This window comes from Humulus lupulus, chromosome 7 (genome assembly GCF_963169125.1).
Source record: "Humulus lupulus chromosome 7, drHumLupu1.1, whole genome shotgun sequence".
Lineage (NCBI taxonomy): Eukaryota > Viridiplantae > Streptophyta > Magnoliopsida > Rosales > Cannabaceae > Humulus > Humulus lupulus.
In genome coordinates, this window is record NC_084799.1 from 48,041,796 (window position 1) to 48,068,154 (window position 26,359).

The 26,359-nt window shown below is 42.4% G+C and overlaps 1 pseudogene; it reads right to left on the bottom strand.

Moving 5' to 3' along the window:
• LOC133791665 (cysteine-rich receptor-like protein kinase 10) overlaps window positions 1-25,830 on the bottom strand; it is a 47,250-nt pseudogene extending 21,420 nt beyond the window's left edge.
• Window positions 25,831-26,359: the final 529 nt, after the last annotated feature.

The window sequence follows — 26,359 nt, forward strand, 5'->3', positions numbered from 1 at the left end:
CCATCCAAAAATCAAACTTAGAAACCATCTCATTAAAACCCAGAAAAACACATCAGGAAACCTTAAAACTTACCTCAATTGACTGGCTAGACCCTGCTAGTTCTTTTAGCTTCACCAAGGTCCTTAGCCCTAGGCTCCATCCTGAGCTTACTCTGGAATTCCAGCTCCAAAACTCACAAAGAATGGTGAAGAGATGACCCAGCTGAATGAGAGAGAGAGAGATAACTCTAAGTGTCCTGTTTTTCTTTCTTTCCTTCCTTCTTCTTTTCTTTTCCTTAAGCTTCCGAGTCTATCTACAACTTCCACTAAAATTATAAAGCAGAATATAGCCTATCCTTTAGTAAGCCAAATGACCACCTTGCCCTCCCAATAATAACTAAACCTTTAAATCATCCTAGGGGCATTTTGGTCATTACTCCCAATTCCCGCTAATTCCTTTAATGTCTTTCATATTTACCGCTTACTTTCCAATACCCAACTAATCACCAATTATATTTCTCAATATCAAATCGTCTTCAATATATTCTCCAAATTCCCAGATACATCCCCAGGCTCACCCCGAGCCGGGTATAAATCCCCACTGTGACTTTCCCGCTAAACCGCTTGTTAGGATCGCCTCGAGCCATAAGCTGCAAACATACCCACATAATAATGTAGTCTCAACATTAGCCTACAAATATACACACAAGTATGCAATTACGCTCTCAATGAGCCAAATTACCAAAATACCCTCACAATAGAGTATATAACCTCATGCATGCCTTTATCATCATATAATAATATGACCCACATAATCATGCATATAATCATATAATAGCACAATAAATCAATTATGGCCCTCCCGGCCTCCTAATCAAGGTCCTAAACCTTATTAGGAAATTTGGGTCGTTACAATATCATTTGGTAAAAATATATCACTTTATTTTTACAACCAATTAAAAAACATATGATGTTTTGAGAAAACACATATTCTAAAATAGTGAGTGGGAGAGGGAGTTATGAAAATAAGTCTCATGGTCTCCATTATTAGTTAGCACCGAGGTAGCATGGAGAGGGCCTCGCGGCACCATTGCTTGTGTCCCCCTAAGGAAGGCTTCCGTCTTGTGTTATTCTCAAGGCAAACTTCTTTTTCAAGAATAGGATTTAATGATGTATTTCAAGTTTGACTGACCCTAAGGCACACTCTTGAGTTAAGTCATTGATCTAAAATAATGGGTTACACTCACAAGGTACATTAGGCTTTCGAGCGGACTAGTGTATTTTTGACCAAACAAGCGGTTGTTTATAAGTCAAAAGAAAATTATTGATTTAAGTTTTCACTTATAAATTTATGAACTTGTCTCAAAATTAATTTGGAATTAGTCTAACCTACCCTAAGGCTGGTCCATTAATGTTCAAATTAATTAATCGTGGAATTAGTAATTATTTTTTATGTGTTCTTTAATTGTTGCATTCATGCATCACGTTTACTATTTCAAAAATGACTGATATTTATTATATGAATAAATTCATTTTTCTTATTTATTTATTTTTAGCAATTATGTCTAGCTCAAATCATGTATCTTCTTTACTTGCTAATGAAAAGTTGACTGGTGAAAACTACATGAAATGGAAATCAAAGTTGAACATTGTATTAATATGTGAGAACCACAAATTTGTCTTGACTGAGGAATGTCTTAAAGTCCCCCCCCCCCCCTATTGTTGCCAAAACTGTAAGGGAAAAGTTTGATAATTGGATCTTATCAAACAACAAAGCAAAGTGTTATATGTTTGCGAGTATGAGCGATGTGCTTAGAAAGAAGTTTGAAAACACTGAAAATGCTTATGAGATCTGGGATACCCTTCAAGATATGTTTCGACAGGAGTCAGACCAGTGCAGGCATGGGACCACCAGATCCGACATGATCAAGAAAATGAAGAAAGAAGTTTCTGTCAGAGAAAATGTATTAGACATGATCAATATAATGCACAATGCCATTATCCATGGGGCATTCATTGATGAAAGGGCTCAAGTAAGCATTATACTTGAATTGCTTTCCCCAGCTTTTAAAGGTTTCACAGCCAATTATGTCATGAACAAATTATCATATAACATGACACAGCTGTTGAATGAGTTGCAAACTTATGAATCTCTTAACAAAGGTTCAGAGAAAGAAGGAGAAGCAAATGTTGCTGATTCTAACCCATCCTCTTCAAAGGCTAAAACCAAAAAGAGGAAAAATGGACATGGCAAAGACAAGGAAAAAGAAAATAATACAAAGAAGCCTAAAAATTCATCCAAAGGCAAAGAGAACAAGAACACTAAAACCTCCAAAAAGTATCTCATTTGCTTTAGGGCGAGTGGGAGATTGTTGGGAATAGTGCCCAGAAAGCATATGTAGTAGACATTGTTTTATGAAATAAATAAATAAATTGAATTTTTTATGCATATATTTTAGGGACTATATTATTTTGTGATAATATTATGTAAATATCAGAAAAAATTCCTAAGTTCATATATGTAATCTCAAACACGTATTGGTACGAGAGGATTGTGTTTGAGATAAATGAACTTAAATAGTTCGCAGTAAAATAAAGTTATGGAATCTTTAGATTAATTACTTTAAGTACGGTCCACTAGTATTATGAATACATGTGATCTAGATCTGGATCACTGGTGTGGTAGGGCACTTTAGTGGATGTGCTTTATATATTGGAGAATATATAGAACTGGACCAGTTATGTTTATTAATACTTAATTAAATAATGTTTCGAAGTATTAATTAAATATATCAACTAATGATCATATACAAATAGACATTAATCCTGAAGTTAGTATGAACTCATGTTTATGTTATATGAGTTCTTTGATTCACTCGTTAGGGTTTGTCAGAATGATCAGGCTGGAAACTTTTGTTTTGGGAACTCATTAATGCAGATGGCTGGGGACATAGTATACAGATATGGAATCTATGCCTTCTCATAAGAGATTGAATAATGGTTCTCTTAAGGGTTGACTTTTGGGACTAAATGGTTATTGAGCTCAAATTCATAATTTAGTTATGAATTAACCTTCACTAGTAAGGTCAATGGTACTTAAGGAAACAAGAGATAATTAAAAGGGTAAAACGGTAATTTTATTCCCGATTAATTATGAACCATTATTAGAGGGTCAATTTGTATGCAATGTTATATCAATGGACACTTTATAATTATAAAGTACTCAGTAAATGAAATGTCTATAATTACAAGAGTGCAGTCTCGTATTTATAGTGGAATAATCATGAGATTAATAAATTAAGATTATTTAATTAAAGAGTTTAATTAATAATCTCAAATTTATTGGAGCTTGAAATTATAGGTCCATAGGTACCCATAACGGCTCTATTAACACTATTCAATGTAAGAGTTGATATGAAGGGAAAAATAGTTTAAAGACATATTTAAGAAGAAATTTGTTCTTCGGGCCAAATATACAATTATATGATAATAGTGATTAATTAATTAATTACAAATTAGTTGTAGTTAACAAAATTAATTAATGTTTAATTATTATATAATTTTTGAAATTATATTAAATAATTAAATTAATTTCGAAATTTAATTAAATAATTAATTAATTATAATTTTTGAAATTATAATAAATTAAATATTTATTTTCGAAAATATTGGATTTAATTAACTAGTAAAATTAATTAAATATCTTTATTTGAGTAGGAGATAATAATCTGATAAGTTCAAATTGGATTTGATTTAAAAGATTAATATTTATTCAAATAATTAATTATATTTGATAATTAGTTAAAAATATATTTAATTTAAATTTGAATTCAAATTTGAATTAGTTATCAGGTTGTTAGACCTTATCTGACAAAGTAGTTTGAATAAATAATTAAATAAAAATTGAAAAAACCAACATCCCTAAAAATAGGGACGCTACAGGTGCACACACAGTCCATGGACTGTGTGTGGCGTGTACTGCTATTTTTCAAGAATAGGATTTTTATTTAATTAATTAATTAATTAGTGGATAATTCAAAAATTAGTTTTTGGATATTTTCATAAATAAAATATTTAATTAATTAAAAAGTAAATTGTAAGTTGGTTACAGATTTATTTTTTAAATTTGAATAATTTCTTTTAAGTATGACTAATCAGAAAATATACAGATAACTCAGATATCTCAGAAAACTAAGTCAATTCGCTCTGTGAAAAATAGAACGATAGTTTTCTCTCCCTGAAAAATAAAGAACTAATTCTCAGGCCTATTCTCTTGATCTCATGTGTTGAGTACATCAAGCAGAATCACAAATAAACTATCCTTCATTATCTATTCAAACTGTGCCACCTATATGTTTCGGGAGGATGCCCGGATTTGGTGGGAAGTGATTACCCAGACCAAGAATGTTAATGCCCTGACTTGGGAAGAGTTTCAGACTCTATTCAATGAAAAATATTATAATGATGCTATTAGAGTGGCGAAGGCTGAGGAGTTTATTAGGCTACTTCAAGGGAACTTATCAGTTACTGAGTACGCCTTGAAGTTTGATCGTTTGGCAAAGTTTGTCATGGAATTGGTGCCCACTGATGGGATCAGGAGGGAGAGATTCCTTCAGGGGATTTAGCCCAGATTAGCCCGAGATGTACGTATTACCACTGTGGCTGGGGTTACTACCTATGCACAGGTGGTTGAGAAGGCACTCACAGCTGAGAGTGCAGAGAACAAAATCTGGTGTGATAGTGCAGCCAGAAAGGAATTTAGGAGGCCAGGTCCTCCATTTGTGGGTTCAGGTAGGGGTGGAGGCCCTAGTGATCAGAAGAGGAAGGTTCCTGACACTTTCCCAGTTCTAGGTCCTGATAGGCGGCCCCGTGGTATTTCTATGGGTCGTATAGGTGGTAGTGAAGCCTGGAAGTCTTATCTTGAGTGCCCTAGATGTAAGAGGCATCACTTGGGAGAGTGTAGGGAAAAGGCCTACTTCTCATGTGGAGCAGTGAGTCATCTTAAAAAGGATCGCCCTAAGGAAAGAAAAGAAGAACCCAGAAAAGCGGACAGCTCGGCCCCAGCTCAAGTGTTCGCATTGACTCAAGCAGAAGCTGAGGCTTCTCCCTCAGTTATTACAGGTCAGCTTCTTAGCACTGGAACCCCTTATAATGTCTTGATTGATTCTGGTGCTACACAATCTTTAGTTGCTAGTAGTGTTATTGATAGATTGTGTAGACCCTGTGATTTTTATGCTGTGGGGTTTAGTACTTTGTTACCCACCGGAGAGTTAGTGGTATCCAAAAGGTGGGTCAGATCTTTGCCAGTGACAGTAGAGGGCAGAGAGTTATCGGTGGATTTAATAGAGTTGGTTATGACTGACTTTGATATGATACTGGGTATGGATTGGTTGGCAAAGTATGGGGCAACCATTGATTGCAGAAGGAAGATGGTCACCTTTGAGCCTGAGGGTGAGGATCCTTTTGTGTTTGTTGGTGCTGTGCATGGACCTCGCATCCCTATGGTTTATGCATTGAAGGCTAGGGATTTATTGCAAGGAGGTTGCATTGGATTCTTGGCCAATGTGGTTGATACCACTCAGGTCGTGCCAGTGAGACCAGAAGATACTAGACTGGTTTGTGAATTTCTGGATGTGTTTCCAGAGGATTTGTCAGGGTTGCCACCGCATAAAGAAATTGGGTTCGTTATAGAACTGGCACCAGGGATAGAGCTAGTTTCTAGAGCGCCTTACAGAATGACCCGGGCTGAGTTAAAAGAATTAAAAGTGCAGTTGCAAGAACTGTTGGATTTAGGTTTTATCAGACCTAGTTTCTCACCTTGGGGTGCGCCAGTTCTGTTTGTAAAGAAGAAAGATGGTTCTCTGAGAATGTGAATTGATTACAGGGAACTGAATAAGCTAACAATTAAGAATAAGTATCCTTTGCCAAGGATAGATGATCTGTTTGATCAGTTGCAAGGTAAGAAGGTATTCTCTAAGATCGACCTTCGTTCTGGTTATCATCAGTTGAGGGTCAAGAAAGGAGAGATACCGAAGACTACTTTTCGTAACAGGTATGGGCATTATGAGTTTTTAGTCATGTCATTTGGATTGACTAATGCTCCTGCTGCGTTTATGGATCTGATGAACAGAGTGTTCAAGGATTATCTGGACCAGTTTGTGATCGTCTTTATTGATGATATTCTGGTGTATTCTCGGTCAGAGTCAGAGCATGAGCAACATCTGAGGTTGGTTCTACAGAGACGGAGAGAACCCAGACTATTTGCTAAGTTCAAGAAATGTGAGTTTTGGTTATCTCAAGTATCCTTTCTTGGGCACATTGTCAGTAAGGAGGGGATTAAAGTGGATCCAGCAAAGATCGAAGTGGTCAGAGATTGGCTAATGCCAAAGAATGCTTCTGAAGGTTAGAAGTTTCCTTGGATTGGCAGGTTACTATAGGCGTTTCGTGGAAGGGTTCTCAAAGATGGCTACTGCATTGACTGAGCTGACACACAAGAGTCAGAAATTTGTGTGGTCAGATAAATGTGAGAACAGCTTCCAGGAACTGAAGCAGAGGTTGATTACAGCTCTGATTCTGAGTCTTCCAACAGATAGGGAGAAGTTTGTGATTTACTGTGATGCTTCTCATCAGGGTTTGGGCTGTGTTTTGATGCAATCAGAGAAGGTAATTGCTGATGCTTCTCGTCAGTTGAAGGAGTATGAAAAGAGATATCCCACTCATGATTTAGAGTTGGCGGCTGCGGTTTTCGCTTTGAAGATATGGAGGCACTATCTCTATGGAGAGAAGTGTGAGATCTATACAGACCACAAGAGCCTGAAATACTTCTTCACCCATAAAGACTTGAATATGAGGCAAAGGCGTTGGCTGGAGTTAGTAAAAGATTACGATTGTGAGATTTTGTATCATCCAGGAAAAGCCAACGTGGTAGCTGATTATTTAAGCCGGAAGGATCCAGGACAGATTTATGGTATGAGGCTGATAGCCAAAGAGTTAGCAGATGATATGACCAGAGCTGGTATAGAGTTGCTGGTGGGCTAGTTGGCTAATATTACGCTACAGTCTACGCTGTTGGAGAGAATCAAGGAAGGTCAGCTGAGTGATCCACAGCTGATCAAGATCAGAGAGGATGTTCTGGCTGGAGCATCCCGAGATTATACAGTGTCTGAGGTAGGCTTGTTGAGGTATAAAGGACGGATATGTGTTATATTAGACACTGCTTTAAGGCGAGAGATTATGGATGAATCTCATACTACACCGTACTCTTTGCATCCAAGCACCACGAAGATGTATCAGGATGTGAGATCATTGTATTGGTGGCCAGGGATGAAGAGAGATGTAGTGGAATATGTGGCTAAGTGCTTGACATGCCAACAGGTCAAGGTTGAGCATCAGAGGCTGACAGGGTTATTGCAGCCTCTGGATATCCCAGTGTGGAAGTGGGAAGACATCACAATGGATTTCGTGGTGGGCTTACCCAGGACTGTTGGTCAGCATGATTCTATTTGGGTGATAGTGGATCGCTACACCAAGTCAGCTCACTTTCTGCCACTGAGGACTACTTATACAGTTGATCAGTATGCAGATCTCTATGTGAGAGAGATCGTGCGACTCCATGGGGCGCCTAGGTTGATCGTGTCAGATCGGGACCCTACTTTTACTTCCAAGTTTTGGGGAAGTTTGCAGAAGGACATGGGGACACAGTTGAAGTTCAGTACTGCTTATCATCCTCAGACAGATGGGCAATCTGAGAGGACGATCCAGATATTGGAAGACATGCTGCGAGCATGTGTGCTGGACTTTGGTGGATATTGGAGTAAGTATCTGCCTTTGATATAATTCTCCTACAATAACAGTTATCAGTCTACCATTGGAATTGCTCCTTATGAGATGTTGTATGGTAGGAAGTGCAGATCTCCCATTCATTGGGATGAAACAGGTGAAAGGAGATACTTAGGTTCTGAGGCAATTCAGAGGACCAGTGAGGCTATTGAGAAGATTAGAGCTCGGATGCTTACTTATCAAAGTAGACAGAAGAGCTATGCAGATCCCAAGCGCAGGAACGTGGAGTTCCAAGTGGGAGACTATGTCTTCCTTAGAGTCTCGCCATGGAAAGGGGTGAGAAGGTTTGGGAAGAAGGGCAAGCTGAGCCCCAGATTTGTAGGTCCATTTGAGATCCTAGAGAGGATTTGTCAGGTGGCTTACAGATTGGCTTTGCCTCTGGCGTTGTCTGCCGTGCATAATGTGTTTCATGTATCAACTCTTCGGAGGTATGTATCTGATGTGAATCATATTTTGAGCTATGAAGATCTGGAGCTTGAGCCAGATCTCTCCATTGAGGAGCAGCCAGTTCAGATACTTGACAGAAAAGATAAGGTCCTCGGGAATAAGACGATACCTTTGGTTAAGGTATTATGGAGGAACAGCAAGGTCGAGGAAGCGACCTGGGAGCTGGAGTAAGATATGCAGAACCAGTATCCCGAGCTGTTCAGGTAAATTTTGAGGACGAAATTTCTGTAAGGAGGGGATAGTTGTAATGCCCCAAATTCTCCAATTTGGTTTAATGGCGGGATTAGTAGGTCGGGAGGGCCATACTTGCTTAATTATGCCATTAATTGATAATATACATGTATATGTGAATTATATTATGATATGATGTTATATGTGTGCATGTGGGTCCACATTAGAATATTATGATATTTTGATAATTTGGCCCGTTAAGGGTATATTTGTGTATTTGGGTGCATAATGTGATCTGTGAATGAGATTCCATTATTATAGAGATATATTCGAGCTATTCGGCATGAGATGGTCCTATATAGTGGATTAGCGGTTTTATCATAACGGGGTCAATTATGGGGTAATAGAAATGTTTATTTGATGATAAATTGGGAATATTTGAGATCAGGAGGAAATTTCGGAGGTTTTGACTATAATATCCTCTGGGGTGTTTTTGGGACTCTGAGCACTAGGTTTTATTTGAGGTTACTTAAGCTTGAAGTATCTTATCAGATAGAACGTACGTTAGAAAACCTCTCGTTCTCCTTTTCGTCAGTTCATTTTACCGTTTGAGCCTTTTCGAAGAAATCTCAAGTTTTTGGAGTCGAAATCAAGCGAGGATCGAGGAATAGAAATCCTAGAAAAGATTAGAATCTTCTTAACTGAAGGATTTGACAAAAAACAACCCAATCGAAGGTAATCGAAGTTTAAGTTTTGAGTTTTTCGAGTTTCTAAGCTTTGAATTAGATTTTGTAAATTGTTGAGTTTTTGGTTCATTTGAACCTTGGGTTTTGAGGGTTTTGGAGCATTGGGAAGCTTGGGAACTTTGATTTGATGATTGGGGAATGTTTAGGTATGATTTTGGAGGCTTTGGAGGGTTAAAAACGTGTTTGGGAATGGTCCAGAGTTGCTAGGGTCGCAGCCCTTGCCCAGTTTTCACCCCGTTTCCATGTTTTGACCCCGGGAACTTAGTTATAGGCCTTGTGAGTGTTCCTACTACTTGGATTGGTTTGGATTAATGTCCCGGAGGCTAGATATTGGTTTGGAAACCTATGTTGATCATTATTATTAATGATGTCCCGTGTTTGGTTATGATTAGGTGACCGCTAAAGGACTAAAGGTTGATCGTTCTCAAGGGTCGTTCTTTTAATCTTTCTAGCTCGAATCTAAGGTAAGAAAACTACACCCTGTGTATATTTGACATGCGTAATTGTGATTGAGGCATGTTGGTTGATAAATGTGGACATGGATTGCCTATTAAATGCTAGCGAATGTTGTATACTTGTATATGTACTGACTAGTCAGGGACACTGACCTAAGAGTCAGAAATGGCATGGCGTCATGAACGCAAGGCCAAATGAAGATTTGATCTAATCGATATCAGCGTTGAATGGCTCTAAGGCATTAACGCTAGATCGACCTTAAGGTCGACGAACTTATAAGCGCTTGGCTAGTCTGAGACTAGTTACTAGAGCCAGGGCCAAGGGCCCAGGTGACTATTTGTCACATGGCTAGGGAACGATGTTCCATAGTTATGACTCTAGAGTCATGAGGAAGGTTATGTTGGTGACTAATCACCATACACCTATCCTGTTTAAGCTATGAAAGGTTCACTTATCTGTTAAGCTCTTGTGACCCTATCGTCACATGGCTAGAGGGGGTTGTACCCACTTTGGTGACTTTTGCGACTGTCACCTGTCTGTTTTGGACTGATAGTCCTGAATGATTATTATGATCATTGTTGATATTATATCATGCCATATTGTGTTTTCTTGCTGGGCCTTGGCTCATGGGTGCTATGTGGTGCAGGTAAAGGAAAAGAAAAGCTCACCCAACCTTGAGTGGAGAGCTTAGGTGGTGATGTGTACATATGCGGCCGCTTGATCACCGCGGCCAAGGCGTTCTCAGAGGAACTAGGGGGTTTACCCTATTTTTGCCGATTAGGTCGGCGGGATTGTAAATTTGAAACAGTAATGACCATTTTGTACTGAGAACAACTTGTAAATGCTTTGATTAGCTCTGCAGAGCAGTTTGTAATGAAAAATATCCTTTCCTTTTTATTGGTTTTTCCACCTTAACCTGTTAATCACATTTAGAGCACATTTTTAACCAAATGACTCGGGTAGCGGGTCAAATTTTCGATTCACCGTTCACCGTGACTGTTCTGGGGTAACCAGGGCGTTACAGGCCTACTCCTTCCCCCGCTGAGATACTAGAGTTTTCGGAAATGCTCAAAGAATGGGGAGAAAGGGGGATACTACACCCTGATGAAACATTCAATTTTGGGGAAAAGTTATAAAGCTCCATGCAACAATGAGCACCACGATCGAGCTTACAAAGATAAGTTCTTTTGGGTGGATGACTTCCCAATGAGGACTAATCCCACCTTACTACTAGGCTTCACCACCGTCAGTAAGTATCGAACCCTCGTAAGTTAGCCTGATAACACCTAGTTCATAACTGATATCTGTAGATATTTTCCCAATCAGGTCCGTACCATCGTACCCCGTTCATGGACTAGATGGGCTCCCTCCCCGACAAGGAGCTAGAGCTCCCCCGTCTCATCACCGATGCCCGTCTTCGACAATGTGGGCTGCTGCAGGCGAGGAAAAGTGTAAATCTAGTGGTCCTTACTTCATTTTGAGACTCAAAGAGATCTCGGATAGAAGCAAAGCTACACACTGACTTCATGGCGGCCAAGGCACTTCAGCAATACCAACAGCATCTTTGCGAGGAGCGTGCAAAGAGTAATCTTTCCATCAAAGCTTTCGAGGAGGCGAAAGAAGACGAGGAGCTTGAGGCATAACTAGAAGCAGGGATCAAATCATCCTCCACACACCAAGGTAAATCTCTGAACATTCTCCATTATGCTAGGTGCGTAGGGGAGGGAACTAGTCCTGACCATATCTTATTTTCTCCCTCCCTTCTCGAGTGTGGCCAAGTTCTGGAGCGTCGCTGGTCTACAGAAGAGTACCAAGACTACTAGGATCTCATGACGTGTTCCTTCACAACCTGACGAGAAAAAGGCACCTTCCTGGCTTCATACCTCTTGACGAGTTGACGACCATGTATGTGTCTTGGTTTTGTTAGTACGAGATCAATTTGACACAAGAGATGGGTTGTCTCGTGTGTGAATTTGCTAGTACCCTCCTCCATTTCGAGAAGCCTGATCATGGTGGGGATCCCGATGAGTTTTACCTTTCTTTTATGCATGTATTATCCTGTTATGTTTTCTTTTCATTTATTGTGACTAAGCAAAGGGTTTCATTTGTACAGATAGCATTGGCCTTCCAGATTTGGTGTGCTCGTAGCACCAAAAGGTGTCGGGCCCTTCCGAGATCCACCTCCCGATGGCAATAACATCCATGCCACCGCCCCCTCCTTCTGTTTTGGCACCCTCAGCCACTACTCCAATGACCTTTACCTCAAGCGCAACAGTCATCGGTGAGGTCGTAGACCTTGAGGTCTCCTCCCCCCGAGAAGAGGGGTTCTTCGGGAAGAGTAAATAAATTCCTCCCAGTTCCCGCCAAGCTAAGGATCCCCGACTGGTTATCTTTCCAGAGTATTATGATGATGATGGCTCGGGTCTACATAGGGAGGTCACCGAGTACTACAATGCTCGCATCAGTGAAGGCAACGAGAGTGTTCGACTGCAGATAGAGTTTATGTGCGAAGACTGGCCGAAGGAACCAGCCTCTGCCCCTTGCAACGAAGAACTTACACCTCTCCTCATGGGGAGAATTGAAGAGAGAGCCATACCACTCGGCACGGAACTCCTGCAGGGATTAACGACATCCTTGTGCGAGATGATCACAGGTAGCTTCGCCTATTGTGGTGGTGACAACGAGGTGGCGCTGGTGGAATCTAGCGTCACGCTGCCACTAGGTAAGTCTTGGTTTTTGTTTAAGTTCGATGACTATCTTGTCTTTTTGGCTGATTAGTCATCCTAAATTTATAGGTTGTTTCTTTAAACCAATAACTCGGGGACAAGTTGCTGACATAATCTCTTGAGCTGAAGAAGACTCTGGAGGAGCTGGCTCGCGTTCAGGTGGAGCTTGCTCAAACCCAAGAGACTATAGTTCCTCTGGAGGATCATTCACGACTTCAAAAAGAGGTGTAGGACACCAGGGGCCACGTTCGGGAGGTGGAGGGTCAACTGGTCATGGAGAGGTAAAAGATGTCCGCCTTGGAGGAGACATCTGCCAAGTTATTGGAAGATGTCGCGGTCTGGACTTGGACCGTGGAGGAGGAACTGGCCCGAGTCCGCGAGGAGTTTTGGTTAAGCCAAATGGAACTTGAAACATGTGTTGGTGAGCTAGAAAAGACCAACGGGGACTTGTCCAAAGACCTCGACGTGATGGTTGAGGACATACTCTTTATCAAGTGGCAGAGCAAAAAGGACATGGATCTCTCCTTCACAGAGGATCCTGGTATGAGGACCAATATCGAAGCGCGTCTCGAGGCGGACATTGCCTACGAGGCTCAAGAAATAGAGGCCTCGGCAACAGGCTAGATTCCCGATGACAATCCAGTGGTCAAGCTGGTGACAGAGGTGCCATCAGGCGCAGGCCCCCAGTAATTCCTTGAGTAGAAACAGGCCTGCGCCATACTTTTTAGGGGTATAGACATTTAATGCTCGAGTTCCAGAACACACTTGTACTTATTTTCCTGTTTATTTATGCCTCTTTTCCTTTCACTTGATTTTGTGTTTTGAATTCAGCATAACCTAAGTTGCCACACGAATAAGTACTCAAACTGTTTTATACAAGTGGTTCTATAAATTCAACATAACATGAATGTAATGAGAACAAGAACTCAAATCGTTTTGAGCACAACATAACACAAATTCCATGAGAATAAGAACTTTAGCCATTTTAAACACTTGGTTCTATAAATTCAACGTAACATGAATGTCACGAGAACAAGAACTCATACCATTTTAAATACTTGGTTCTATAAATTCTCCGTAACACGAATGTCACGAGAACAAGAACTCAAATTATTTTAAACACTTGGTTCTATAAATTCAGCGTAACACGAATTCCACGAGAACAAGAACTCATACTATTTTAAACACTTAATTCTATAAATTCAACGTAACACTAATGTCACGAGAACGAGAACTCAAGCCATTTTAAACACTTGATTCTATAAATTCAACGTATCACGAATGACTTGAGAACAAGAACTCATACCGTTTCAAACACTTGGTTCTATAAATTCAACGTAACATGAATGTCACGAGAACAAGAACTTAAGCCATTTTAAACACTTGGTTCTATAAATTCAATGTAACACGAATGTCATGAGAACAAGAAGTCAAATTGTTTTATTCCCCTGCAATCCAAAGATTCGAGCTTTCAGGGGTCCTGGCATGTGAAAACACCTGCCCCCCGAGTATGCACTACTCGAGAGGTCGGGGGTTTCGACCCTACTCTCGAGTGCATATCTCCTCAGGAGGTGATGTTAATGAGACGCCCAAGCGTAGGCCGCCTGGGATCCGTTCGTATCGCACAGATTAGGATTTGGTCTATCCTCGGGAGGTAACCTAAACTCTTAAGTCTGTTATACTTGTTTTTCTAGATATGGGATATAATGACACTAAGGGCGCTTCGCACATCGACTAGCCAAGCTTCCTATGTCACGGATTTCCTGAGGTCAAGCATAGGGTTCTCGCCCTTCCGTTCGCATCTCGAGACTAAGAGACTTGGTCATAACTCCTCGGGCTCGGTGTCCACAGGAGGTGAAAATAGTCTATTCCCGCGCTACGTTGGTTATCTAGCTCTTAGGTGCTAAGCTTTGTTCTGCCTGTAACAAGCTGCCTTATAGGCTAGACTATATTAGTTTCCTAGTTCTTTCTATTTTCAGGATTACGACGTTAGGCTTATTCTTGGAAATTGACAAGTTTAGTTTCCTGGGTCGTTCCTTGTGAGGTGTAGTGCTGCCCTACTCCATGCCCCCCAAGTGATCAGAGACTAGTCTGCAGTCAGTTGTCCAGGCGAGTGGGTGCTCTTACACAACACTAATATAATATAAAGGAAAACAAAGAACATAAGCAAAACAAACAAATTTTTTTACCGTGTTTTATATACATGGTTTCCATTACATATGCCCGAAGGCTACAAGGGGTATTACAGAAATAGACAATGTTTGTTGCTCATATCACTGGTAATACCAGAGAAGATGCTCGACATTCCAGGCGTGAAGAATCAACCCCCCCATTAAGTCAGGTTAATTTGTATGTTCCCGGACATACAACGCTCTCGACATGGTATGGGCCTTCCCAGTTGGGTCCCAACACTCCTGCACCGGGGTCCCGGGTGGCTAAGAAGACTCTTCGCAACACCAAATCTCCGAGCCCAAATTTTCTATCTTTCACTTTGGAGTTAAAATATCTGGCCACCTTCTGCTGGTGGGACGCTACATGTAGCTAAGAAGCTTCGCGTAGCTCCTCTACGATGTTCAGGGACTCTCGAAGTAAAGCATGGTTCGTTGTCGGATCATACGTATCTCATCGGTGCGTGGAGATTACTGCTTCAGCCAGGAGCATAGCCTCATACCCATAGGCCATCGAGAAGGGAGAGTGGCTGGTGGAGGTCCGGGTAGTGGTGCGGTAGCTCCACAATGCCCTAGGTTGCTCCTCAGGCTAAGCTCCATTTGCCTACTCCAGCCTTTTCTTCATAATGGACTTGAGTGTCTTGTTAACTACTTCCACTTGGCCATTGGCCTATGGATGGGCCACGAAAGAGAAGCTTTTGATGACAACATGTCGTTGACAGAAGTCCATGAACACTTCAGTGTTGAACTGCAATCCGTTGTCGGAGACTATCTTCCTCGGAAGCCCATACTGGCAAACGATATTTTTTATGACGAAATACAAAGCCTTTTTGGAGGTGATTGTGGCAAGCGGCTCGGCCTCAACCCACTTTGTGAAGTAGTCAATGATGGAATATTTCACTCCTCCTTTCCCCATAGGCAGGGACCCTATAAGGTCGATGCCCCAGACAGCAAAAGGCCATGGGCTGGTCATCTGAGTAAGCTCATTTGGAGGTGCTCAGGGGATGTTTGTGAAGCGCTGGCATTTGTTGCATTTCTTGACGTAATCCATCGCGTCTCCATTCATGGTGGGCCAGAAATACCCTTGTCTTAAGATCTTCTTGGAAAGGCTCTACCCCTCCAGCCTGATATCTGTAGAAACCCTCGTGTACCTCTCGTAGTATTAAACTTGCTTCTTGCTTGGACACGCACCAAAGCAAGGGCAAAGAATAGCCTCATCTGTAAAGCCTACTATCCATGAATATGTACCTCGGTACTTGGTACAACAACTTCCAAGCTGCCCTCTTATCTTGGGGCAACTCCCCAGAGATGAGGTATTTAACGATTGGCTCCATCCACCTATCTTGGGGTTGTACTGATTCAACCTTGTCTGGAGCCGAGATACTCGGAGACTCCAAGTAATCACTGGGAACCACATTGACTAATTCAACATCTTTGGTCATGGCTAGCTTAGCCAGGGTGTCCACGTTGGAATTTTGCTCCTGTGGTACTTGCCGAATAGTGAAACTTTGGAATTTATGTAGCATTTCTTAAAACCTTGCCAAATACGCTGCCATCTTTATTCCCCGGGCCTAGTATTCTCTAATGACTTGGTTCACCATGAGTTGGGAATCGCTAAAAATTTCAAGTCCTTCGGCCTTGAGCTCTAGTGCCATGCGGAGTCCTCTGATCAAGGCTTTGTAATCGATTTCATTATTAGAGGCACTAAACCCAAAGCGGAGGGCACTATGCACCCTATGTCCTTCGAGGAAAACCAAAATAAGTCCCGTCCCAATTCCATTCTCGTTTGAAGACCCATCCACGAATAACTTCCATGCTGGTCCGACCACTGGTGTGAACTTGGTTCCCTCCTGATTCCTGGTGCACTACGTGATGAAATCGGCAAGTGCTTGATCTTTTATGGCAGTCCTCAGGTGGTAGGTGATGTTAAACTGAATCAACTCCACCGACCACTTCAAGAGCCTTGCTGATGACTCAGGCTTCTGAAGGACTTGTCTGAGTGGGTGGTTTGTGAGGACTTTAATTGGATGCGCCCGGAAGTAGAGTCTTAGTTTCCGAGTGGCAACCATTAGGCAAAAGGTTAACTTCTCCGTCAGCGAGTACCTAGATTCTGCCCTGAGGAGTCTTTTGCTGACATAATAGACGGGGTGCTGAACATGTTATATTATTTTATAATATAATTTTTTAGATTAAATAAATGTGACAAAGAGTGTCACATATTGTAACATATAATAGAGAGTTACAATATTTAGATATAGGTGAATATCCAAATATGTAACATATATGGTGTTACAAATTCAGTTACAAATTTGTAACTTCAAAATATTGCCCTTTATTGTGTAGATTTGTTGTTACACAATTTGAGTTGAATTTCTTAAAGCCATATGTGAAATGGCTGTTAGAGATATGATTTTAATCCCAATAATGTGTTTTGGGGGTTACAAAATCAATTGGGAATGGTTAGGAGCTGTTTGGAAAAACATCACATTTTTATGTGCTAAAAAAGGTCAGTGGCCGCAACCAGGGATGTTGGTGGCCGCAGCCTAGGGAACAGAGACCAGTGGTCGCGGCCACAGATGTTGTCTGGCCAAATTTTAGTTTTTTCCAACTCTTTTGAACAACTTCGAAAACACAGATAAATCTCAAATCTCATTTCTAATTCCATAAATATCCAATTAATCATTGGTAACAACCATGGGGGTTGGTGGAATTTGAAATTCAAACGGTGTCTCTAAACTCTATAAATAGGAGCCTATTGCTCACTTGTTTGACACAATTTTTCTATCCATTAGAGCACCTGGCTAGAAAACACCTAGAGGCTTGATAATTCCAGAAAGCTATTTCCAAAAAATTGTGAGAGTTCCCTTAGTGCTTGAGTTAGGGGGAAATAAGCTTTTGGACAAAGGTTTCAAACCTTGTTCAAGTTGGTGTTCCCCAACACTCTTCACTTTGGTTGTGTGAGTGAGAGTTTCTTGTTTTGTTCTTGTTCTTACATTTTCTACTATTGCTTTTCATCTTCTTATTCTTCTTTTCTATTTACTTGTAACTTTTGTTTAGAGTTGTATTCCCTTCATTTCTTTTGTTACAAACACTTTTACTTTATTTGTATCTTTTGTTTAGAGTTGTATTTCTCCACTCTCTTCTTCTAATTCTTGTCTTATTTATTTGTGTTTTTTCAGTCAGAGTTGTAACACTATTTAATCAATCTTGTTTATTTGTATAATTTTGTATAAAGTTGTAACTAATCTTACCATTTCCATTGATACAACAAATATTTTCCTAACAGAACGCGCCTTTCTTCCCTTACCAACACAACAATGATGGCGTCTTCTGAAATAGCCATGTAGAGCAGAAGAGGTTCTCCGTCCACTGGCTTGGATAGAATCGGAGGATTTTCCATGTGTGCCTTAAGCTGTTGGAATGCCCGTTCGCATTCTTTTGTCCATTCAAACCTCTGACTTCCTCAGAGAACATTGAAGAAGGGGATGCACTTGTTTGTTGCCTTGGAGACAAAATGGCTCAAAGCTGCGATCCTTCCTATCAGGCTTTGAACATCTTTATGCTTCTAGGGAGAGGGCATTTCGATTAGAGCCTTGATCTTTTCAGGGTTCGCCTTGATCCCTCGAGTGCTTACGATGAAGCCTAGGAATTTATTAGAGGCAACCCCAAAGGTGCAATTTTGGGGGTTGAGCTTCATCTCGAATCGACGAAGCACCGCGAAGACCTCAACCAGGTCGCCTACGTGATCGGGGGCGGTCTGGAACTTAACCAATATATCGTCCACATAGACCTCCATGTTCCACCCCAAATAGTTTTTGAACAACTTGTTAACCAGCCCTTGGTAGGTGGCGCTAGCATTCTTCAACCCGAAAGGCATCACAATGTAACAATAGACACCTTTGTCAGTTCAAAAGCTAGTGTGTGCCTGATCGACGATGTGCATGGATATTTGGTTATATCCCGAATATGCATCCATGAACGTCAACAACTCATAACTGGAGGTGGCATCAACCATTTGGTCTATCTTGGGGAGCGAAAAATAGTCCTTCGGTCAGGACTTTTTAAGGTCCAAAAAATCGATGCATGTCCTCCAAGTGCCATTCGGCTTTGGCATGAGGACAAGGTTTGATAGCCACCTGGGATATTGGGCTTCTCGGATAAACCCATTGGAGAGGAGCTTGTCCACTTCGGCCTTAAGGGCCTTTTTCCGACTTTGGTAAAACGTCTGTTGCTTCTGTTGGATGGGAGCAAAGCTGGGGTCTACATTCAAGGCATGGCATATGATATTCGAACCAATTCCAATCATTTCGGAAAGTGACCACGCGAAGAAGTCTTGTTTTTCTAGGAGGAAAACCACCAATGCCTCGCAGACTTCTGTTTTCAAGCTCCCCCGACTTTTACTTTGCTGTCGGGGTGGAGGTATCAAGAACTACCTCATCCACCTCTTCTATTTGTTCAATGCAACTCTCCTCTTAAACCCTTGGGTCTAACTCGTCAGGCCCTGACTCTTGCATAGCTTGTACCTCTGAGGCCTCAAAATTCTCGGGACCTTTCTCCCTTACCATCATCACGGGAGCCTTGAGGGAGACATTGTAGCACTGTCTCGCCTCTTTTTTATCACCACGGACTGTGTCAATACTTGCATCCGTGGGGAATTTCATGCACATATGATGGATGGAGGTGACGACCCCATGCTCCACCAATGCTGGTTGCCCCAAAATGGCGTTGTACGCTGGGGGACAGTCTACCACTACGAAGGTGCAGTATTTGAAGGCTTGGTGTGGTACCTCTCCAAGCATCATAGGGAGCTTTATCTGCCCCATTGGGAGGAGGGCTTCTCCCGAGAATCCATAGAGTGTCGAGGCGCATGGGGATAAGTCTGCCGTAGTCAACCTTATCTTCTTGAAGGCTGACTTAAATAAAATATTCACCAAACTCCAATTGTCTACTAGAATCCGCACAATTATTTTGTTGGAGATTTGACGCTCAATCACCAATCGATTGTGATGGGGGAAATGTACTCTCCGAGCATCTTCTTCGGAGAATGTTATGACTTGGTCAGTCATTCGCAGCATTTAGGCAGGTAGCTGGGCCAAAGCCATTACCTCATCATCGTGGTTCAAAGCTCGCACATACCTGTTTTGCGAGCTTCGTGAGGTGCCCCCCAAGTGTGGTCCTCCTGAGATGGTTCCTACCCGCCCGTTCACTGGTGGAGGTCCTTGGGCCACTGGATTTTGGGGAACTACAGGAGCCACTGCTGGGGCCTGTGGTGCGCCAGGTGGGACAACCGGTCCTGCCACGAGAGGCTATACTTGATGCACTACACCCTTAGCATATTGATGGAGGTGCCCCAACTTGATGAGATTCTCAATCTCATCCTTGATTTGAGGACACTCATTGGTGTGGTACCCTATGTTGTAGTGGAAACAACAAAATTTGCTAGGGTCTCGCCTATCCCTGTCTCTTCAGATGGGATGCGGCTTCCTGTAATGAACGTGTTGTGTCGTGGCCACGAATATGTTCTCTTGCGAGTCCACCAAGTTAGTGAACTCAGAATACTATGAGATGTACTTCTTTCCTAATGTGATTCCCGTCTTGGGTTGTGTGGTTCTGCTCCCTCTGGGTTTGCGGCCCTTACCCTTCCCTCCATGCCTTGTGCCATTAGGAGCTCTACTGGATTCAGCTGGCTGGAATGGGGCGAAAACTCCAGCACTGAATGCAGGCTTAAAAGCACTGTATCCCGTGGGCGCTGCCCCGAACCTTGCCGGAGCCATACCAAATCCAAGAGCAGACAATGCGCTGTAACCGGAAGGGATGGCGCTCTAGCTGGGTTGGGCTCCCACCGAGCCCTGTTGGATGTGAACATAGGGGGAGTATTGGATTCCCGAGGCCACGGGTCCAGGTGCGACCGATGCAGGGAAAAGGGCGGACGCTCTGAATGCCCCGATTTGGGAATCCTCCTAGTTGATGTATTCTTGTGCTTCACGAATGAATTCGTTGTGACGCCGGCATCCCCTTTTCTGGAGATCATCCCAGAGTGGGGATCCGACACGTATGCTAGCCTGCGATGCCATCAACTATTGGCCATCATCGACCCTCTTGGTTCTCGCCACTTCTTCTTTGAAGCGTGTGATGTAGGCTTTGAGGGTCTTGAAAGGACCTTGCTTGATGTTGGCCAATGTGTTGACCTCAAAGCTTACTGTAATGCCCTGGATAATCCAGACCATTACACTCTATATTCTTAAAATAGTACAAGACATGCTAGTCAAGTCGTTTGAACATAAATGTGATCCTAAAGTCAACTAACAGGTTAGAGTTAAAAGATTTTGATCATACACGGTTAATTTTCATTCAAACAAATGTTTAATACATGGGATCCCAAAACAGGGTTTATGTGGTAAATACAACTCTCAAAAGCCGATACAACAAAAGCAAGTCTAACGGAAAAATACAATTTAAAGCTCTATTTCTGAAACTTTTCCTCGGCTGTGGCGATCGAGCAGCTAATGATTTACACTCTGCCCCCAGAGCTCTCCAACTCATGGTTGGTCTAGTTTCCCTTTGCCTTTACCTGCACCACGTAGCACCCATGAGCCAAGGCCCAACAAGAAAACCATAAACAACAAACATATATAATAGTAGTAGCATTCAATCAAATTTAATCCAATTGATTCAATTATTCAACAGAGTACAAGCATTAGGCTAAACAATGGTAAACATGTATTTTCAAGCATACATCTCAATCAGTAATACAATAGTTCAGGTGTTGATGCCCTTAGGTTGAGCCCTCTGATTATATAGCTGATCCTAGCTCGCTTAGGCCGAGTTGGGTTCAGTAACCTAAACATCATATCCAATCTTTATAAGCAATTCGTACTCTCCCTAACACCCAAGATCAGCCTTAAAAATCAATCTCATGCACGCTCTAAGCTCATCATCATTTCAACAGAATTCAATAATCATAGGTTAGGATTTTACATGAATTGATAACTTGAATCCCCCAGCTAGACTCTGTCCACTTCTAGCCTTAACTCCTTAGTTTCTTCTCAATCCAAACTTAGCTAAATTTCCAGCTTGTTCCCTTAGCTTCTCCTTCAAAATTCAGAGGTCCCCCTTAGTTCTAGAGAGAGGAAAAGAAACGTGTATGTGGAAGAGTGAGAGATATCAAATGTGTTCCATTACATTCTGGTGTTTCGCTAAGAGTTCTGAATTATTCCTTGCTTAAACAAAGACCAAATTGCCCCTAAGTTTTTCCATAGCCCTCTAGTTATCTCTAGGGGTAAAATGGTCATTCTGCCCCCCGTTTCCCGCTAATCCTCGAGTCATCCTACCAATTTCCAATTAATCCCGTCGTGCCGAACTAATTACCAAATACTTATCCATTACTCAATAAACCCCAAAATATATTCTAGGTTCCTAAAATACCCCTAGGCTCACTTCGAGCAGGGTATTAAACCCTGCTGTGACTATTTCGCTAATTCGCTCACTAGGATCGTCTCGAGCCGTGTACTGCAATATATATATATCCACATAATAATGTGGTCTCAACTATTTATCACAATCACATTTATGCCCTTATAAACAATAGAGGGCCCACATGCATATCTAGTGCTCATAAACATGCATATAGTATAATCACATCATCATATAAGTCATGCATGCCACGTAGTCACGCATTTAAATAACATAATCTCATAAATATCCAATTATACCCTCCTGGCATGCTAATCAGGGCACTAAACCCTATTAGCATTTTTAGGTCATTACACTTACCTTCTGAAATCCTATGCATTGTCTTCAGAAGGCGGATGATAATTGTAACGCCCTACTTCCTTAGAGACGTTACCAAGTGAGTTTAAAAACGTGCTTTCAACTCGCTAATCGAGGTTTTAGGTCAAACAGTGTAATTAAGCCATAAACAAAACAAAATCTTTAGAAATAACAATTTCCATATAAAATCATAAAAGTTTTACACTTGGGATCCCAAAATACAGTTTAGAAATTCTTACAACATAAAATAGAACCAAGTCGGCTAAATGAAAAAATCTAAGTTCATTTACAAGCATCTCCCAAAACCCTCTGGCTGTGGCAGCCAGGCTGGCCAAACATGTACACGCCGCCTCACGCCTGCTGTACTCATGGTTGGTTGATCTTTTCCTTACCCTTACCTGCACCACAGAGCATCTGTGAGCCGAAGCCCAGCAAGAAAACCCACAAACAAAAAACATATGCAACACATATATCAAGCATATAGACAGGTCACCAATGGGCTAAACACATACGGCCTAGCCGTCCCAGGCGTTTACCAAGCCCTGGGTTCGCGGACCACGCCGTGAGGATATCCCAGGTATCCTTTTAGCGACTCGCCCTAGCAACTCGCACTCCACGTGCTCAACGCTGCTCTCGGCCCTTTGCCATTCTCGGTCTTGCACTCAACGTGCCCAATTCCGTTCCCGGCCCTTCGTCGTTCTCGGCCTACATCGTTCCCGGCTCTTGCCGATCATTCACATACTAACATTCACAGTATAACAAGCAAGTACAGAATTCTAGCATAATCAGTTAAGGGCTACGCCTCGCAGTTCTAACATTTTGGGCTCGGCCCTGCATATCAATTCTATTCAAACACATTGGGCTCAGCCCTGCACACAAGCTCTATGGGAACAAGGGTTTTCTGACCTGAGTCCCGAGCTCTCCGAGCACCGATGTCCTGAGCACAGTCCCCTAACTTGAGCCTCGCTGATACCCTAGTCACAAAATATTTACAATATCCATCCATCAAGTTCTAGTCCAATAAATATCTCCGAGTCATAACTCTAACCTCCGGGACCTTGAATTATATCAATCCGGGTGATAAAATCCATCCCGAGCCTTACCCATTGGGTTCCCACGCCCAAATGCCCTTAAAAACACAAATTGGCACTAAGAGCTGCGACCCCACCCTCAAGAGCCGCGGCTAGCCTCGAAACAGAGGCTAGCACACCCCTACAACACCCACGGGCCGCGGTGCGCGCACCAAGCGCTGCAGCGCGCATGAGTTTGCTGGCCACCCTCGGCCGCGTGCGCACACGGGCCGCAGCCCTCACCACCGAACCCAGATTTTCTCACCATTTTTCTACACCTTTCCTTAAGCCAATTCATCCTAAACTTAGCTAAAAATCTTAGGTAACCAGCACAATCATTACAGCTCAATAACAGCACCAAAACCCCATTGCATCCTACCCCAAAACTCAGCTAAAATACTCAAAAGTAGATCAAGCTTGACTAACATGCAATCCCCAATAACCAGCAGAAATTCAAGACTAAACCTTAGTAATTAGAGCTTACCTCTTGTTGAATTAAGCTTCAAAACCAGTTCCCTATGCTTCAATCTTCAAGCTTCAAGCTCCCTTAGATCCCCCAGCTAAAATCCCTTAGCTTTAAGTTAGTTTCCGTTAAGTTTCCCTTTGAGTTTGCCTCAGAGAGTGAAAGAGAAAATAGGTTAAAAGATATCTCAGCTGAATGAGGAGGTATAAGTCGGTTCCCCAAAGCTTCTAATTAATTCTTCCTTTTTGTTTTATTCAGCTTAAGTCTATGTGGTTACCTCAAGGCTCGGGGTACCAAAATGTCCCCGAGGGCAAAATGGTAAATTTTCCCAATATTCCCGCCTAGACATTCTATCCTCAAATATATCTCCAAATATTTATTTTCATGTCCCGATAATCCCGTAACACACCTAGTACCCAAATCACCCCTCGACTCGCTCCGAGTCCGAAACTCAACCCTGTTGTGACTTTCTAGCTACCCGCTCCCCAGGACTGTCTCAGATCGTGCTGCACAGACATATCAAATATATATAACATTTATCACATTTATCACACCTATGCCCCTAATACACAGACGGGGCCCACATGCACATTTTACTCATCTAAACATGAATCATTATCATATATACACATAAATCCACATATTAGCATATTAAATCACGTATTTCCCTCCAGGCACACTAATCAAGGCCCCTAAGCTCGATTAGCAAATTTGGGTCGTTACAATAACTAGTGCCATGATTAAATGGACCCTGGTCGGAGTTTCTTAAACCATTCATCTGCTAGTCCTGTCAGGGTGAGTGGGAACATATGACACTTAGCGTCGTCAAAGACACGATGCACCGACATTAACCTGTTGAACTAGGACAGGTGGTCTTTGGGATCCCAACCACCATCATAGGATGGTATGGATGACATTTTGAATCCTAGAGGTAGCGGGGCCTCAACAAGGTGAGGAGAACATGGGTCTACCTCTTCATCTTTCAAGTCAGACTCATGGCCTTGCCACCTAGCCATTCTGAGCATTATCCACTTCAGACTTTCTAACTCCGCACGGAGGGAGTCGCGATCCCGGTTGATGCTCTGATCCGGGTTATCTCTTCTTCAAGCGTTGAGATTATCTCAGAGATCTAATGGGCCTCTTCCAACAGGCATGCGTACTCTTGCCTTATTGCACCTACTAGCATTGCAGTTTGGCCTATCCTTGGAATGCACCAGTATCTTCTGGACGAGCCACTTCGGTCTCTCCATCGGACTCGTTTCCGTTTACCAAGATACTGATGCCACGTTCTCAATTTTGCAAGGTATTCCTCGAGTGGATTCCTGGACCGTTATTCGTGTGGGACTGTTTAGGCCCCGAAGGGACACCAGCTCCAGGCCTCGGGTGGTCTGTGTGGGCGCATCGGGGGGGAACGCCCCGAGCTCCACAAGCGTCGACTGCCTGGCGGTGTCCTCAGGCCCTTGTTTCATTACCTTTTCCAGCCTGTTGCGAAACTTGGTGGCCTTCAGGCTCTTGACAGGCCCTCTTATGCTTTGAACCAGGGTTATCATCAGCTTTTCCCTTACCATGGTCTCGTGCTGGCATTGAGGCTCCAACTCTTGCTAGGTCCTCGGTGGGCATCCCGGCTGGCGGATCCCGTGCCTCTGCAGTTGGGTGCTCAGGAGGCACACCGGTTGTGTTGACAGGTGGCACTCCAACGAGGTGCACAGGTGGCATGCCCATTGGGTGCCCAGCTGGCACATTTCCATTGGGGTCCACTCGCAACCCCTAGGTTGCAAGAGTGGCCTTCATTGCAAGTACCATCTCCTGAATGGCAACGATGATACCTTCTTGAGCATCATTTTTTTGTTGTTGGGTGGCCACCTGCTCACGAAGCACCACCACCTCTAGTGTCTCATTCACCTCCATGGGCTGATGATATTCATCCTCATAATACCCTTGGTCGGCACCATTTTCTTTGCCATCATACTCGGCGTATTCATCGTAGTCCTCCATTATCTCAGATACATCCTAAGGTGGTTGCCTACTGGGTTCTCCTCCTTCAACACCGGTAGGAGGGAGCCCTCATTTGTAACATTTCTTCATGTAGTCACCATGGCTATGAGTGTTTCAAATGATTTCTTCAAGCTCTCAATGAAAGCACCAAAATGTTGACTGCCTTTTTCGCTATCAACCTTAATAGGAGAGATTAAAGAAATAAATTGTAAGAACACAAGGATTTTTACATGGTTCAGGTTATAAAAGAACCCTAGTCCACGAGCCTCTGGTATTAAGAGGATTGTAAGCTTGTCATTGCAAGCTCCAATGGTGTATTCTCAGGCAGCGTTTAGATTGCTCTGAGTACCAGGAGTTTTCTCTCAAGAAAACCCAACCCATTACAATGAGACCCTCAGCCCTATTTATAGAGGCTGGGGTCATTAATGTTAATCATAAGTAATTAATACACATTATCCCCATTATTGAGGGGTTAATACACTTCAATGCATTGGGCTGCATTGAATAGAGACCACGACCCAAGCGAGAT